Raw genomic sequence first — 19,005 nt, forward strand, 5'->3', positions numbered from 1 at the left:
TTTGATTGTCAAATAGTAAAATATATTTGAACGTAATGAGTAAGACATTCGATCGGACCATGATAGGATTGAACAATTTCTTATGAGATAACGTTCGAACATTTATTTCACATTCGATGATTTCGTTCGAACGTTTTCAAGTAATGTTCGAACATTTAATTCCGATTACATTCAAATGTTCTGTATCAATGTTCGAATGGTTTTACTTATCTTGTTCGAACCGTTTTTGGTCGTTTGAACGGTAACTATTTTATTTTACCCAATAATAAAAAACCAAATAGACATACATAATATTTAAAAAAATACATTACAATTTGTTTAATACTCATAAAAGTAGTCTAATAAGTGCGAGCTAAATAAATAAAACAGTTTTACTAGCGTTTTTCTTACAGAAATAGATCCAAAAATCTATACGTATAATGTAAATCAGTTGCTTAGAGACTGGAACTGTTGCATAAGCATCTGCATTTGGAGTTGCACCTCTCTCCTGAACTCTTCTTGCTGTTGTCTTTTTATTTCATGCGTATCTCCATGTCTGCTTATTTCTTCAATTGAGTCTTTTACTCATATTGCCTTGTTTCCATTTCTTCGATCTTAGAATTCGCTTTTTCTAATGCTATAGAGGTGTTAGAGACAAACCTGAATGATGAGGAAGAACTAGAAAGCTTTACACAGTGACCCAAATGTAATGCCCCGGTCCCGCATGGGTCAGAAAGTTACTTTTTATCACATACAATCATATCTTCACAATACAAGTGATATTTCTAAATACTCCATAAATATAAAATTTAATCCATCTCTTATAATGCAACTCACATCACCACCTGTTCTCACACAACACATAAACTTATCCATTAAGTTCAACCACATAAATTCCTCTACAAGGTCTTCCTTAATTAATCATAACATAAAAATTAGAAATTCACAAGGTCTTCCTTAATTAATCATAACCCAACTATTCATACGATAACTCTTTAATAATGAAAGTATCCACAGGTACTCAACTTCCCACAACCAGCCAATCTTGCCCAAACTTCTATTCCTGATCACTAAGCGTATTGTCTAAATCATCTGAAAAATATTATGAAGATAAAGGGTGAGTTATCAACAACTCAGTAGGCATAGGACATATACCAGTGTGCAAACATGAGCATTTACAGAGTACAGTATGCAGAATAAAAATATCTTTTAAAATTAGCATGCAAAACCAAACATGTTTTCAAACTTAACAGAGTGAAGGTTTTAAAATACATAAAACTCAAAGTACTTTGACATAACAAAACTGAGTATCATCATCACATTAAAACAGAGCATCTCACAAATCAGAGACCATGTTTAACCCCCGTGGTAGAGTTGTGCTATTCCCAATGGCCAAACCGGGCAAAGACAAAAGTCAATTTTTCTCTTATTATTCTCGGAGCCTGAGTGTGCACACAAGAAATACCACATAAAACCACTTTGTTGCCAAAGTGGGTGCACTTAAAGACAGAAAAGTTAGTACCAATCCAAACAGAGTAGAGAAGAACAGAGCAGAGACAGAGTCAGTTACAAAATCAGTACACCGTGCCAAAGGTTTCCATATGCCATATCAAAACAAAACAGAGTATCAAAACATATTTAGATCATTCTCACATACTGAAAACAAAAGTCAGAGCATCTTTCTAATAAATGCACAATTTTTCAGATTTTCAATATTGCTCTTTTTCACATTTCAGAGACAACATGACAAAATAAAGCTCATGTCTATACAATGCATGCCAAAAAACATTTTCGCTCTTTCATATAGATTACATGAGTAATGCAAATAAATGACTGATGTTTTTTTCCCAAGTTCTCATTTCAAAATAAAACATGCAAAATTTTTAAAAAGTCAACCTCAGTCTAAACAATTCTTGTAAAGCCTAGCATAGGAATCCCTCTTACCTGACTCTCGTAGTGTATTGCCAAATTCTTGAGTCCGAACTATATTAGTCTTGCCACTTATTCGTAAAATATACACTAAGCATTAATGAATGACCAACAACACGAACCAAATCTAAAAAAATTAAAAACCATAATTCCAACCTATATTTCAGCAAATTAATGCAACTCAAATACCACTTATTAACCCGGACAGCCCATAACGTACGTAAAACCACTCCTCTAGTTCACCCAAACAACTCATCAGTACACTGAAATAATCTCCATATTCAGCACCACCAACAACCATTAATCCTCTTTAACAAACAACATTTTAACTCAAAACAGCCAAGCATAATAACTCCATACACTCCGCCACAAAAACTCCAACCAGACACAACGATTCCAAACCACCCAGCACTGTCAACACATTTTATATAGTTCAAAAATTCCTCCAAGAATACCATAATGGCACAAGAATTCTCATTTACTAGTCCTTTTAGAATATAGGCCATGTGATTTGGGCCTTCCACTGAGGTGTTACAAATTGGAGTTCCATTGGAACCTTATAAAAAGTAAGAACTTCTATTTTCCAAGCAATGTGTAACGCTTCAATGGAAGGCTTAAACCACATGACCTATACTTTAAAATGACTAGTTAATGATACAATTGAAACCCCATTGGAATGTTATAAAGAGCAAGAATTTCTCATTTCCAACCAATGTGAGATCTCATACACCACCTACCCTTATCCTTATCATATGGGGTATCACAATCTACCCCCTTTAAATTCTCGACGTCCTCGTCGGGCCAATCCATCGCAAATTACACGGCTTAAGTCCCACATTTCTGGTTGGGATAGGCTCTGATGCCATTTGTAATGCCTCAATGAAAGGCCTAAACCATATGACTTCTACTTCAAAAGGACTAGTCAATTATACAATTGGAGCCCCATGTGAACCTTATAAAGAGCAAGAACTTCTCATTCCCAAATAATGTGAGATCTCATACACCACCTACCCTTATCCTTATCATATGGGGTATCATACTAAACCCCTCAAATATCCTGAACGTCGATTCAAAATTTGTATAAAAATTTTAACATCACTTGTTGAGAAATTTTGATTTAATGAAGATTCAGTATATAAGACAACTATTTTATCCTACATACAAGAGAAAGAATTAATATCGTCATAAATATTCAAATATGGTTAATTAAAACAAATTATAATATGTACATAATTTTCATGGACATCGAGATGAGTCCACTCTTCATTACGATCAATATGTGATGCAACATATAATTTTGTCAGATCATAATTGATATCCAACTCTTGCTGACTCTTACTACAAGAGACATTTGTTGAGATATAAAATCATTAGAATACCTCTAAATAAAAAACTATATGCAATAAAAAAAAAATAACATTATCAATTTCTTAAAGAGACGATGGAAAGATCTTGAGCCTGCATGATGATAAATTTTTAATTTCGACCTATTTGTTTTGTTTATAGAACTTCGCTCCTGCATAGAAGTTGTAAATATTAGGAAGAAAGAATTATAAACAAGACATGTTAAAAAATTCATTTAATTTACCTTATATGATAAATCATCAAATATGTCACAAAGTTTTTCCCAATCGGAAGGTTGGGCATCCTAAAAAGGATGTTAGCGTGTATTTTCCTTATTCTTGAGCTTATTATAATGCTCATGACATATCGCCTTATATTTACAGAATGCATTGCACATAAGCTTACGCTCATTTCTTCGACTAAAATTTAGTTCAAAGTCATCATTGAAAAAATATATATACAAAGATATTACCATCCAGAATATTCTAAATTTTGCATACATATTAAATAATATTAATATAAATCAATTATTTAAACGTTACCAAACAACACTTCTTTCTAAGCTCTTTCACATATTATGAGACTTTGTGTCATAAACTAGTAGCCAAATGTGCATAAGTTCGTGTAAGAGCACCCATATGCGATGCAAGTCAAGCTGTTGGTTGTCCTGACCTCCAGTATGTTCGTCAAGAATGTTAACCCTAATCTTACCCATTTTACAAAGAATTTTCAACGTCACGCCTCTAGTAGTGTCTCGATCTTGATGAGATTATATTGTTAGCTCTATAAAATATAATATTCGTTGTAGAAAGAAGTAAATGATGGTTAAAAACAATGTAATATGTATGAATGACCTTAATTGAAACAAAATGACTATTATATTTTTACCTTATTCTGTAGAGTCAATTTCTCATGGTGAGTCAGACGGAGAGTTAGGAACAGGTAGAGATGATATGTGAATTTCCTTCATCTTCGATAACATAATTCAAAAATATTGATATATTCATTGTCTAAAAGATTTGTCATAAAGTGTAATATGAACACAAAACTGGTCAATCATCTTTATCAATTTCATTTGACCATTCGCCCTCATCATTTATAAATATTTCAGTTGACTTAACATTTTGTTTAACTGTCGCATTAACAATTTCAGCCTCAATATCTTCCCTATGTAAAGGAATCATCTCATACTGGCTAAAATCCACAAACAAGTTAAAGACGGGTTGACTCTCTTGGTATGCTTCTTGAGCAGATGGATCATCTTCTTCTTCATGTTGTTCATCCGTCTCAGGGATAACATCATATATATTTCTTGAAAAAAACTTTTATACTACTCGTTATTGATTTTCTAACTCAGGATCATCTAAGTAGAATACTTGAGATGTTTGGGAAGTCAAAATAAAATCATCATCTTCATACCATTTTTTAATGTATTAATACTAAAAAAATATTCATCATCGAGCAGTCCCCTTCGAGGATTGCTTAAATCCGACCAATCACACTTAGCCAGATGCACCACAAGCTCCCCTAAATATCTCATTCCAATTATATCGACAATAACCTCATAGAACTCAATGTTTTATTCATCTCAATATATTGTGTGATACCTACTTTTTCGATAAATACATGCAGAATATCGAGCAGCACGTCTCGAGGGGCCACGCGCCAATGCATACAGTTCGTCCGATATATTGTTTGTTTAATATAATAGCAAGAGTAATGCTATACACCACACCATTATCCTACTTTCATCCCACTATGTAAGATGTGGCATATTTATTACCATTGGATGATAAAAAAATATCTAATAAATGATCATTTAATTGTGATAAATGTGTCATATCATATATAGTGATATGAAAGTGAGATGGTGGTGTGATGTTATAGAATTTTTCATTAAACAATCAATATATTGAATATGATATTATAATTAGCATATACTAATACTACATATTATAGTATTTATATATGAAATCACTATACGATACATCATACATATAATATGATATATAATGATATATACTATATGATATATTAAATATAAAAAATCAATGAATTTACTAAATTTGAAATAAACATAGTTCAAACGGTATATACTATTGTTTGCACAGTAAGATAGTCTCAAAATCGTTTGAACATATAACAGTGTTCAAACGAATCTGTACATATAAGGTATCGGGGGAGGCTTTTGAACATCGTCATCGGCCCCATAACAACCATTCAAAATTTTGAACGTAACGCAACTTAGTCGAAAGCCGTCGTCGCCGCCACCGTCGATGACTTATTACTTTCAAGAGGTACAATCCTTTCGAATAATGGTTGATTTATATATCTTTTGTTAGATTATTTGTAAAGTAATAGGAAAACTTACTTTTTCTGTCGATGGCCACCATAGGTGGCCAGGAATCCACCGTAGGTTGTTAAATGAGTGTTGTGTACTTGTTATTTATGGAAAAACGAAAGGAATCGGTGGATTGCTTTCATTTTCATGGCCACTTAGTTGACTCAGTCATGGCTGAGTTCGATCCATATACTGTTCGAATGAGTTTGTATGCGTTCGAACGGTAGAAACTCAAACTTCAAACGGTTTATCGGTCCACCATACACTCGAACTGAATTTAATTTTAGCATTCGAACATATATGTTTCATGCTTGAACGGTACTATAACAATTATAACGTTCAAACGGTTAGGGATTCAATTGAATGGTATAACAGAAAATTGTTTCTCATTGTTTTAGTTAGTATATAATTTTGTGAATATTCATGTATTATATTGTATAACAAATGTTGCATATATATTTTTATTTTTTAAATTTTAGATCTATAATGTCAAAACAGTTCGAGAGATGATTATTTTATTAAAGCGTCATGTGACAATTTTTGACTTTCTGAATCTTATTTCGGAGGGTCATTCCTTGACATAAGTCTTCATTGATCGTGGTTGGACACCAATCCTCAACTAGAAGGACGAAGTATGGGATCTTGTTTCTAATATTGACATCGTCTGTGAGTTCTATAAAGAGTTCGGTGGAGCAAGCCCAGATGATGTAGGGGCATACACGATCTCGAGCTTCAGTTATATTTTTAGTGGACAGACTCGCTAATTTTATTAGTATTATTTGATTGTGCACCGCATATCCGAATGTGGTGCCCAGAGAGTATCCAGCTTCGGGTGATTGGGAGACGGCTGAGGATGAGGGATCTTATACAGATGAACTCAATGGCCTCTCTGATCATGAGGTGAGACAGTTGGTTGTTGGTCCAGATGCTCTTCCTTATGATGGAACGAAAATCATCAAACATGTAGATCTATCTGATTTCTTCAAGATCATGAACTTGATCATTGCTAACAACATTGACTCTCGGCAGCACAAGCACAGGACACTCGAGACCTCGTCTTCGTGGTCCTATTCCAGACCTAGTCGATATTCTGAGAAATGCACACATAGGAGATCGTGGAGTATCAGTCGATGAGACATCCACGCAGGTCGAGGCATCACACACAACTACTCGTGAGGAGATGCCAGATATAGTGCATGCAGAGAGATCAACAGACAGACATCCGCGGTGATTGATGCAGTGCATACGGAGATCCGTATTGGCATGTCTGACTTACGTACATAGATTAATGCTAGTATCTCTGACTTACATACAGAGATTGACGTCATGTCTACGACTCAGGTCATGATCAGTATTCGATTGACATAGCTAGAGACATGCCTAGCTATAGTTGAGAATGTATGCAGAGAGTTGAGAGCTTAGTAGTTTATATCTTTTATATATATTTTTTTATTTTTGGTATGAACAATATTTAATTTGTGTTTTGTAAATTTAATTTAATTATGAATTAAATCGTTTTTATCTTTTTAAAATTAATTATTGATTTATATTATTCTTATTATTTAATTTCTAATTTTTATATAAATTTAATATTTATCCATAATTAAGTAAGGTATTTTGTTGCCATCAATAATTGTAAGAATTCTGTAACCATTCAAATGGAATATATCACGTTCAAACGTTTCTCCATTCCCTCTAGATATTTCTGCAATAAATGTCCATTTGAATTATTTATTTTACGTTTGAACAGTAATTAACGAATTCGTTCGAACAGTATAATAATTTGTTCGAATGGTAAGTCAATGTCCTACTAAATTTATTGACTTAACCAGCCAATTTTCCATTTGATCATATATTAATCTATTCGAACATTGATTAACTTTGATATTTGAACATTGTTGTATGTTGTTCGAATGGTAAGTTAATGTTCCGCTAAATTTTGTCACTTAATGCTCCCAATTCTCGTTCGAACATATATAATATCCGTTTAAATGTTTATTTTATTTTGTTCGAATGTTTTTTGTTGATGTTAGAATGGTTATTTTATTCGGGACGAGAACTTTCATCCCTACATATACCGTTCGAACATGCCTTCTGTCATTTTTTAGGAACGTTCCTACAACTCATTTTTTGGGAAGATTTTCATATCGTCCCAAATAAAAATCGATTGTCCCCAAAACGATTTTTTGTTTTAGTCATGGTTATATATAGCTACAACACTCACTGGCCTACAGGTAATCCAAACAGTATATAATATATGAAAAATTATATTCATCATCTTACTTTTTATTTTTCTTCTCTTCTTTTACCAAATGTGTGGTATATGAATGAGTAGAAGAATTCAATTAGTTTAGGAATAATAAAATAATAAAATAATAAAATAAAAATTAAAAACTTAAAAAATTAAAAAAATATATATTATGTGTTGTATGAGAATGATGAACAGCAAAATTCATAATATATATTGCTTGTTAAAATAAAAAGTCGGGTTGAAGAATCCTTAATTATTCGATCGGTTTCAACTTTTGAACCAAAGAATGTTTGTTTAAGGGTGAGTTTGGATGTTGAAGTGAGTTAAGTTGAGATGATAAAATATTATTAGAATATTATTATTTATTATTATTATTATTTTAGGATTTGAAAAAGTTGAATTGTTTATTATATTTTATGTTGAGATTTGAAAAAATTATAATGATGAGTTGAGATAAATTGAAATGAGTTGAAATGAGCTCAACTTCCAAACGAAACTTTAGTTTGCTTGTTCGGTAGTCATAAGTAGAAAAGTATGCGGTTACGTACGTACTACTGCATGGGGAAGCTCGTCGTTAATAATAAGATATACACTTAATTTGAACGAATTAATCCCATATATAGTGCTATCTATTACTACTGCATGTTTTGAAAGATCCAAAATGTTCTTTTTTTTTTTTTTTTATCACAAATTAATAATTAAGCAAATTAATAATTTGCTGAATATCCCTAGCTAGCTCCCGGCCCCCATAGTCATGAACAGAAACCAACTAATTAATCTTCTAATTAAGTGCAACAATTTAGAAGCAAATTGCAAATGGATAATAATTATTAAGTCGTGCAAGGGCTCCGGCCCCTTTAAATTGCGCCAAGACGGATTTTTCTTTTCTTTTTGGTTTTGCCCTTAAATATATATATATATATATATATATATGTATGTATATAGTTCTCACTTGTTAATTTTGGTTTATTTGGACATGTACTGTACGTATAAAGCCCTGATCTTTGTGAATTAATAATGTGGGATTCACTTTTATCTATATATCTTTTAATATGACTTCAAGTTTTTTGGTTCAATAACACGGGCTAGTAGAATAAGAATTATATATTCTAACGACTAGTTAATCAATTTAAATTATGGATTGAGACTGAGAAAAGACAAAATACAAAGAGAAAACTCTAAGAATATGCTTTATTCTAGAAGTCGAAAAATTGATTCTAAAACCTACAGGTCGGGCTCAAACAACTAAAGAAAATCGAGATTTAGATAAATTTGCCTAAAAGGCAAAATCTCAATTATTGCCAAAAAAATAAAACACGTAATAAAATAAGATTCTCGCAAAAAATATGTCCTAAATTGAAATAAGGATCATCTCTAAAACTAGTAGCGGAATATTACAATAAAAAAAATAACTTAAATTGACGATTCAGAAGATAAAATGGCTGATTTCAGGATTGAAACGAAGACTGTCAGGCATGGTGTGGTGACCAAATGCGCGCCAAAAAGAGCTTTTCGAATTGGGATCATATTCCCAATTCCGTTATCCATAACCAAAGTTACAACCACAATACTCACACATGTGTAATATAGTCCCAATTCCCGGAAAGGCAACACAAACTAATCGTGCATGTTTGATTAATAGAGGATGACTCTGATGATCTAAGACTTTTGTCTCATTTGGTTATACAGTTCAGATTAGATGTTTTGTTGAAAGTTGAATAAAATATTATTATAATATAATTTTTATTATAAAATTTGAAAAAGTTAAATTTTTATTATATTTTATATAGAAGTTTGGAAAGATTACAATAATTATATGAGATGAAATAATTTATTTTTGTATAACCAAACCAACCCTTATTTTCTTCTCGATCTTTTCCTGCTTAGTTTCTACTCATAAAGTCTAGCATTGCGACTTTGTGGCCCATGAGATGAGGATCGATATTGTCAATTAATTAAAGATCACTACTCTTCTACCTATGCAATAATTGAAGCTTTGTGAAGAACAATAACATGAACGCACGCCACGATATAAGTCATATTCTTTTGAATTTGGATTAATTCTCCAGCTTTTCTGGGCCACCATACACGATTAATCATTCGCTTGATCCACGCGATAAACGTCGAACCCTTGATATTTACCTAATTTAAAACCAAGTAACATGCATGCATATATATATATATATATATATATATATATATATATATATTTCACCAAGAAACCGATCCATTTGTGACATTTTAAATTTGTATTGCAATATATCATTTGTAAATTCAATCTATGGTCCACAAACGAACCGTCGGAGCGAGTACTACTACCGTTTTAGCAATAATAATAATAATAATAAATACTACTGTTTTAAATACAGCTTTTACTTACGATTGGAGTGTTGCAATTGAGAACCGCTACTTTACCGCCAAAGTAGTTCCGCTTGTTTATATCGTCAATTATTTTTTTTTATTTATAATTTTTAATATATTTAAATATTTTTAAAAAAATAAAAAAATATATCAATATACTTATAATTACTAAATAAAAATAAAAAATAAAAAATCTTAGCGGTACCATGTAGCAATCAAGCATTTCTCATTGCAATTAATAGATATCTACAATTTGCATATTTATAAATTATAGAGAGGGTGATGCTCCAGGGGATTTTTTAGCCAAGCAGGGAACTCAAAACGTTACTAGAGATCGGAGTTCACTACAACAGAAATTTTAAGGGGTTTGATTAGAACTGATAAGATTGGTTTAGCTTATTTGAGAGTTTCTTAGTCTTGTGATGTGTTAGATGTTGGTTTTTTTCTTCGGTTTGTTATGCTTTAGACTTATGGTTTTCTTGGTTGGTTTTTGGGATTCTTCGTAACCACGCTATTTTTTATATGTTAGAGGAGCTTGCTAATCAAAAAAGTATAGTGGTTGGTTTTTTTTTTATAGTTTCTTTTGATGGCTGGGTTTGGATTTTATGATGATATGTAGCTCACAGGTGTCCCGTTGTAACCACGATTTTTTTTCGCTATAAGTGAGGACTATCAATAAAATATGTATACCGTCCTCTTCTCTTAAAAAAAAATATCTACAATCATGATCACGTATCTGACATATTTTTTTAGGCAGTATCTAGCAGATCTAAAATAAAATGATATTTTTGCAATCTTATATTATGAAAATTTCACCTATTAAAAAACATTAGGTAAATCTATATCTATCATTATTAAACTATAAAGAAAGGAGAAAATACATCATGACTAGGATTGTAATCGAGCCAAACTGAATCAGTATTTGGCTTGTTGAGCTTAGCTCGACTAAAAAAATTCGAGCTCGACTCGGTAAGCTAAACTCCCAACTCAAGCTCGAACTCGAGTTTGTCCCAAAAACTCGGTTAGAGTTATTTATTTATTAATAAGATTTAATAATTAATAAATTAGATAAATAAAAGAATCTAATATTAAGTTTATACAACTAACAAGTAGAACATCTATTGAATTATAAGATTTAAAAAATTTATAAATAATTAATATGTAGCTAGTTGATAATTATCCATAATAACAATATATTATATGTCTACATAAATTATTAATACATCCACATAATATGATAACATATATCTATTTCATATATGGTTCATACATACTACTAGATGTAATTATTAAATCTTATCAACTAATTATTATACAAATGATAAAATATAGTTATGAAACATATTCTATATATAAACATAAGTAATTGTTAGGTGACATTATATATTTAATTATAAAAGTGTTATGTTTATATTATTAGTTAATACATATATATGTATATATATATATATTTATTAATATATGAACGGACTTTAATCAAGTCGAGCTAACGAGTCGACTCGAGCATAAATAAATTAGTCTTAACGAGTCTTAATCGAGTCGAGTCGAGTTGAGTTTAATCGGATATATATTATTTATTAATTGAGTAAATATTTTCTTTCACAATCTAATTTTTTTTATGAATCGAGTTCGATTCAAATCTAAACGGACAAATATCAAGTAAACTATCGGATAAACTAGTTGATTTAAGGAACTAATAATGACTATAAAAAAAAGGAGAAAATGCATCATGACTATAGGCCTAGCTTGCTAGTTAGCTAAAACACCCGTCAGCATCTAAATTATTTGAGCGTAGGAGGGAGCAAGCCAGCACAAGTACTATTCCACGTGTTATATAGCGTGTTGCATGGATAAATATGAAGTCAATCAACCGGGTGACACGATTGGAATCTTGATCTCAACCTCCCGGACCTCATCATTGATTCATTTATGTACGAAAACTGACTCACAAGACCTCCAAAGTCAATTAAACAAGATTACTTTTGGTACGTAAATTAATTAATGTAAATAAAGATGATAAAACTTAATTAGATAAATTAAAATAATATTACTGTATATAGAAACATTAATAAGCAATATTTAAGACGTAGTTGACATGCAATTTTAAGTTCTAGTTTTATTATTTTGCATGAGAATTATGACTTCTTTTATTTTTATATAAGGTATTTATGTGTGTATATATATATATATATATTATCTGCAATTAATATAGATAAAACATCCCAATTATTACTGCAAATAATAATTGTTTTTTTGGTAACTTTGAAGAAATGCTTCTAAATAGGATTAATGCAGTGTTGATCATCATCTACAATATTTAATGTTTAAATCATGACCAGCATGCACTAATTAGATCAGAATTCAAAGCGCGTGACGTTGATGATTACTGATATTCAATAATTAACGTCATGATCATCTGTTTGTCTATAATTCAAAAGCTAGCTAAGTACCGCATTGAATGTTGGGGCCATCGCTCATGACTCCGGCCTCATGTAATTTTAATATTTTATATATTAAAGTTGAACCAAGGAATGATTAATTAATTCATGTCGTTAATTAGCACATATTTATAATTAATTAAGTCTTGATTACATTATAAGTAATAACAGAAAAAAAGGGGTCTGGAATTAATACGATTATTCCTTTTTTGCCTAAGCAAAGAGGGGCCCATGCAGGAGTTTGATCATGCGTTTGTGTTTCATGTTTGTGTGTGTATTCATCATGCGTGACTGATGGAGAGAAAAAGTAATTATTATATTCTGAAACCATGTTGACTTTTCAGTCCATCTTAAGGTTAAAGTGGTTTAGACAATATAATGCTCAATGGCTCATGCATGTTTTCCTACTGAGACGACCATAAAAGTCGTCATGAAAAGTACTACTGCCATAGAATATATAATATTTCAAAACGAAGGATTTAATAATAATGATCTTTTTAATTATAATATTTTCATAAAATTTTAATAATAATGATTGTATTTTTTTAATTATTTACGAATCAAATTTCCTTTAATATTTGGTATGGCTTTGGATGATCACAAGTAAATTAAGTACTCACCGAAGATAAGAAGAGTAGAAGCAGCCAATTTGAAAGTTTGAAACCCAACAAGTATGGCAGTTGGGGGGGTAATGGGTCCATTAGGTCCGGATAGGCCCGGTCTAGTCCAATAACATTATTAGTTACTCTCTGAGCTGGTCAGCTATTAATTGGATCTACATTTTGTTCCCTTAAAGCCCAATCAGATCCATCGGGCTGTACGTACCCGTTGGAATATTTATTTAGTGGTTAATAGAAAGGAGAAAATAATGTAGGGCTTTTACTTTTGGACTCGAGTTTCAGCTGTGTTTTGATTATGGACCCATGCAGATCCGACAGTAAATATTTTTTATACAATTTTTTTTTTATAAAATAACTTATAAAAATAACATTGCTTTACAAAATATCAACTTTTTAAAAGTGGTTGCATTGATGCTTTAAAAATCGCACAATAGGTCGGAATGAGAGAAAGAAGTATTCTCGACCCACTGAATCGATTGGACTTTGATCGGTGTTGTTTGAGGCCCCAAGTAGTATTCCGGCGCGGATATACGGTGACGATGTGTTCACCCATGATTGTGAATGGAAAAAAAGTGCAAAGAAAGTAAGATAAATGAATACAAAGATTTATGTGGTTTGACACTAAACCTACATCCACATGGGTTTAGGGAGGGCAGTTTCTACTATAATGTATTTGTTTATAGTCACTTGTGGTCCCTCATATCTCATTGTACAAAGAAAGCTGAAGATCCATTTGTTAGATAGGAAAATCTAAATATTGGAGTGATCCTTTCTGAGGTTGAAGAAGAAGAGGATGTAATCAAGAGAGTCCTATTGCAAAAGAAGAAGATCCGTTTTTAGAGCCGTTTGGTCCCTCCCCCATTTTCTAATCTCCCTGCCATGAGGTGGCTTGACCCTTTGCGTGTCTGACTTACTCTTGCTGGCCTCTGACCCCTCCTGACACTTGCACGTTCCCATGTCCTTCCTGACACTAGGGGTGGGCAGCGGGACCCTGCCCCGCCCTGCATGGAGAGGCCTAGCGGGGGCGGGGGGAGGGATGATCCCAGCGGGGCCCCACCCCGCCCTTCACTTTGCTCCACATATATAATTTCTATTTATTTTTATATATAAATAAATATATTGTATATAGACATATACAATTTATTAAAGACTTAAAATTATATTCAAGTCATTAGATTGCCTTAGCCTCCTAGGACAATTTTTATATAGGAGGCAAAGACAATACAATAGTCATCCTTAAGTAATGTCAGACTTACTACTTGGGACTTAGTAGTAAGTCCCAAAAGACTACTAAGCCCAACACATGGGAAGTAATAGTGTGTACTGGCCAAAGAAAGTGAAACGTAAAGTAAAGTCATTTCAAAAAAATGTTTATGCATGAAAACAAAGAATCGTTTATGCATGAAAGTAAGAAATGTTAAGCATGAAAGTAAGGAAACATTTATACATGAAAATATAGTTATTCTTAAACAGTTTATGCATGAAAGTATTGTCAATAATCAGCTAATGATTTATGTATGCATGTTATCAAAAGAAAAGATTATGTGATTAATAAGTTAACAGCATGGTGTACTGCTTACTGAGTATTAGACTCACTTTGTGTTTATGTTTTAAACGTCCAGGTATGAATGATGAGGCTGTGGAGCTAGGCATTGCGGAGGAGGGAGGGGCCGATGCCTAGAATTTCCTGTCGGTTCGATTTTGATGATGATGGCTATGTTTTTATGATGGGTCCCATGTTGGGGCATTTTGTTGGGTTAATGTGAAAACAATATGCCTTTGGGCATAATGTAAATACTATGGTGGGGTGATGATAATGACATAACTTCTATGGTGGGGTGATGGTAACCCCACATACGATGGTTTAACGCTTTGTTTTTTTGTATGTGTTGTAGGGACTGAGTCCCATCTTATTTAGAACTGGTTATGTTTGGTGAATGAATGATGGACTCTGAGAGTCCTTTATGTAGACTATTGACTAGATTGTCTATCAGGTGTTCTTCTAAACTATAAGTGCAGAGTACATGCATGACATGTTCACGCATATCCCTTATCACACTCTTAGAGAAGAAAAAAAAAGACATAAAAATATAGCATTAACAATGATAAGGAAAGAACATGTCTAATTGTCGCGATCCTGTCCTAGGATTGGGGCGGGGTTGTGACACTGTGACTAAGAGGTCATCAACATACACTAACATAAAGGTGGTGCTGGACTTGGTTGATCTTAAAAGCAAGGAAGGATCGTGATAGGAATCAAGGTGGGCCTACTCTTAAAGATCATTTACAAGTTCCAGATGGGTTAATTACAAGATCAAGGGCCAAGAAGATCAAGGAAGCAATACAAGGATTGGTGCAATCCACTTGGGATGAAGCCAGCAAGAGCCTAACACTCAGGATGGGTCTGAAAGGTGAAGAACCAGTTTTGATCCACTTGATTCAAGCTGTGGAAGACATGACTAAGAGATATGGCCTATTGTTATTGGAGGCTTCCAATTTGGTTAAATGATTTATTTTATTAGTTTAGAATAAGTGGACTTGAAGATGCTTGGCCCACATGTCTTATTTCTTATGAACTAAGTTTTTTGGGAATACCTTGTATTTTGGCTAATGGCTTATTTGAAAAGTTACTTTTTAAGAACTAGAGTTTCATCAATTTATTGTAGGGTTACTGTAGCCGCGCGTACTGTAGCCGGTACTGTTCATCAATGGTAATTTTGGGTAAAAGGAGTTTTATTTTGGCTAGGGTTTTGATTAGGTTTGGGTTTAAAAACTCTTTGTAGCCTCATTTGAAGGGTTAGACAATATTGAATTTTATTTGTGAGTTGAGTTTTCTCCTCTTGTTCTTGATTGAACTCTTGAACTTATTATAGGTAAATCACAACCTTTGTGGCGTTCCTCCTTTGTAATCTGGGTTCTTGAAATGGGTTCTTCAATGGATCTAGATTTTAATATAATCTAGATTCTTGAAACAAGTTCTCATCTGGTCTAAGTTCTCCATCCGTTGACTTGATTTTGGCTTTCTTGGAGAGTTTTCAAATTGATTGTGAGTTCAAGGGAATTCATTCCCACGGGTTCATATCATTAGATCGGCTAATGAAATTTTGAAGCCAAGATCGATAAGCCGGCACTCCAGCTAATCTTGAGTACCTTGCACGAGGCGATTATCAAAGGCCATAGATGGCTTTATGCAACTTGCAAACATGAGAGGGAAACTGGGGGTGAGTAAATCTTGGCGGTTGGGTCATGAACACAGTTTCATGCAATGGATCGTACAAAAATGCATTTTACACGTCATATTGATGAATAGGCCACTAGTGAGACATGACAAGAGCAAGAACAAGTAGAACGGTAGTAGCTTTCACAACTAGGTTGAATGTCTTCTCAAAGTCGATACCAGATTGTTGGAGAAAACCTTTAGCTACGAGATGGGCCTTCCATCGTTCTATTGAACCATCTGCAAATCATTTTGTGTGAAAGACACACTTACAGGTAACGATATTTGAGGCTTGAGAGGATGGAACTAAGGACCAAGCGTGGTTTGTAAGCAGAGCGTTGAATTCCTTGGCTATGGCCTCACGCCATTCAGGATATTTTTTAGCAACCGTGTAACTTGAAAGTGTTTCAGGAATAGAGTGGGTGTCACTAGTAAGAGCTCGGGGAAGAGGCCATTTAACTATTCCATCTGTAAGTTGTCGAGGCTGAAAAGAACCAGTGCGAGACCTCGTCACCATTGAATGTGTAGGTTGTTGAAGAACTGGTGATGGTGTGCTCTACATGTTTGGTGATGGTGAGGAAGACGATGAAGGAGGTGGGCCCGAAATTGAAGAAGGAGAGGAAGTAGCATGGTTTAAATTAAAGTGTGGTAAGGCCACGTGAGTAGGTAATGAAATGGGCTGAGGTTTTGGTAATTAAAGTGAACATCGTTGGATGTATAAGAGCGGCCTGTGGGAATAAGGTAGCAATTAAAGCCTTTGTGGGCTGAACTGAGGCCCAGATATACACCTTTTAGGGAGCAAAAGGAAAATTTATGGGCATTGTATGGAGCTGTGAGAGGCTAGCAAGCAGAGCCGAATACACTTAAAGATTTATAATCGGGATGAGTCTAATGAAGGAGAAAATAAGGAGATGAATGTTTAATAGACGGAGATAGCAGAATGTTGATCAAATATACATCATGGATAAAAGCTTGTGGCCAAAATTTAAATGGAACTGATGCATGAGCAAGGAGGGATAAACCTGTGTCTACAATGTGGTGATGTTTCCTTTCATCAGTACCGTTTTGTGTGTAATTATGTGGGCAAGTTACTTGATGAATGATGCCACAGGATTATGAAAATTGAGAGAAGGGTCTAAATTCACCCACTCCATTCCGATTGGAATTGTTAATTTTAGTTTGAAATTGAAGTTCAACTTGTGATTTAAACTTGACAAAAGTATCAAATGCTTGAGATTTTGTTTGAAAGGGGAACAACCAAGTATAGCGAGAGTAATCATCCACAAAACTAATATAAAACTGATATCCATCAGAAGATACATGAGGCGAAGGTCCCCATAAATTTGAGAAAATTAATTGAAAAGGTGCGGTTGATTTGTGAGGCCTTGAATGAGTAGGTTGCTTATGGGATTTGGCCTTAGCGCATGCATCACGAAAGGATGGAATTATTGCAGGATCACACGGCAGATCGTATTGCTTGAGAATTAAATGAACAAATTTGGAGAATAGTGTCCAAGTCGAGAGTGCCAAGTGGGAACTGAGAGCGAGGTAGTCAGAGCTGATGAAGGTGGTGTGTAGGCTTGATTAAACCGATATATGCAAGTGAGAGGAGAGTGCCCTTGACGATTGCATACATGACAAATTAAACAGTTGTCAGTGGGCATAGGAGAAGTGAAACCAGTGTTACCTGCAGGAGCACCACGACCCCTAAAATTGTTGCAACCACCCTGGCCTCTAAAGTTGTTACGGCCCCAATGAGAGCATCATCCAATTTGGGTAGGTTGATTTTTGGCTATGAAATGTGCAGATGCCACAGTTGGAAAAGTTGTAGTATCAAAATGATGTTGGAGACGACTTTCATGCGTCAGTAGGTGATCGAACAGTTCATCAAAAGAGATAGGCTTAAGGCAAGTAGTTACCGAGGACACCAAAGCATCGTAGTTAGGCCTGAGCTAGCAAGAAGATATGGAACGAACTCTGCAGAGGGCAAAGGACGTCCCATAGCAGCCATGGTGTCAACCAATGCTTTGGCTCGACGAAAATATACTAAGAAAGAGTCTCCTCTTTCTTTAGAGAGGCAAGTTGGAGCTGGGTTTGAAGAACTCGTGCTTGCGATACCGAAGCATAGGTTGAGTCAAGGGAGAGCCATACAACTTGGGCAGAGGCACAACCGACAACCTGAGCTATGAGAGGCTCTGAAAGAGAAGAAATGAGAGCTGACATCAAGTTGGTCTTGCTGCAGCCAACTGTCATAGGCTGGGTTGGGTGTAGAATCATCAAGCACAGGTTTGGGAGGAGGGTAGGAGCCATCGACGTACTGGTAGATCAGTCTTTGACTATGAAGGTAAGGAACTAATTGCACTTTCCATGGTAAGTAATTTGCAGGTGTGAGTTTGACAGAAATGGTATGGAAGAAATTAGGGTGACATATGGTGGGAGGTAAGGAGGGAGAAGCCATGGATGTTAATCCTTTGTGGCTCTGTATGCCATGTTGAAGAAATACTTTCTCTGTATTTTCATTATAT

Source organism: Juglans regia, chromosome 3 (assembly GCF_001411555.2).
Source record: "Juglans regia cultivar Chandler chromosome 3, Walnut 2.0, whole genome shotgun sequence".
Classification (NCBI taxonomy): domain Eukaryota; kingdom Viridiplantae; phylum Streptophyta; class Magnoliopsida; order Fagales; family Juglandaceae; genus Juglans; species Juglans regia.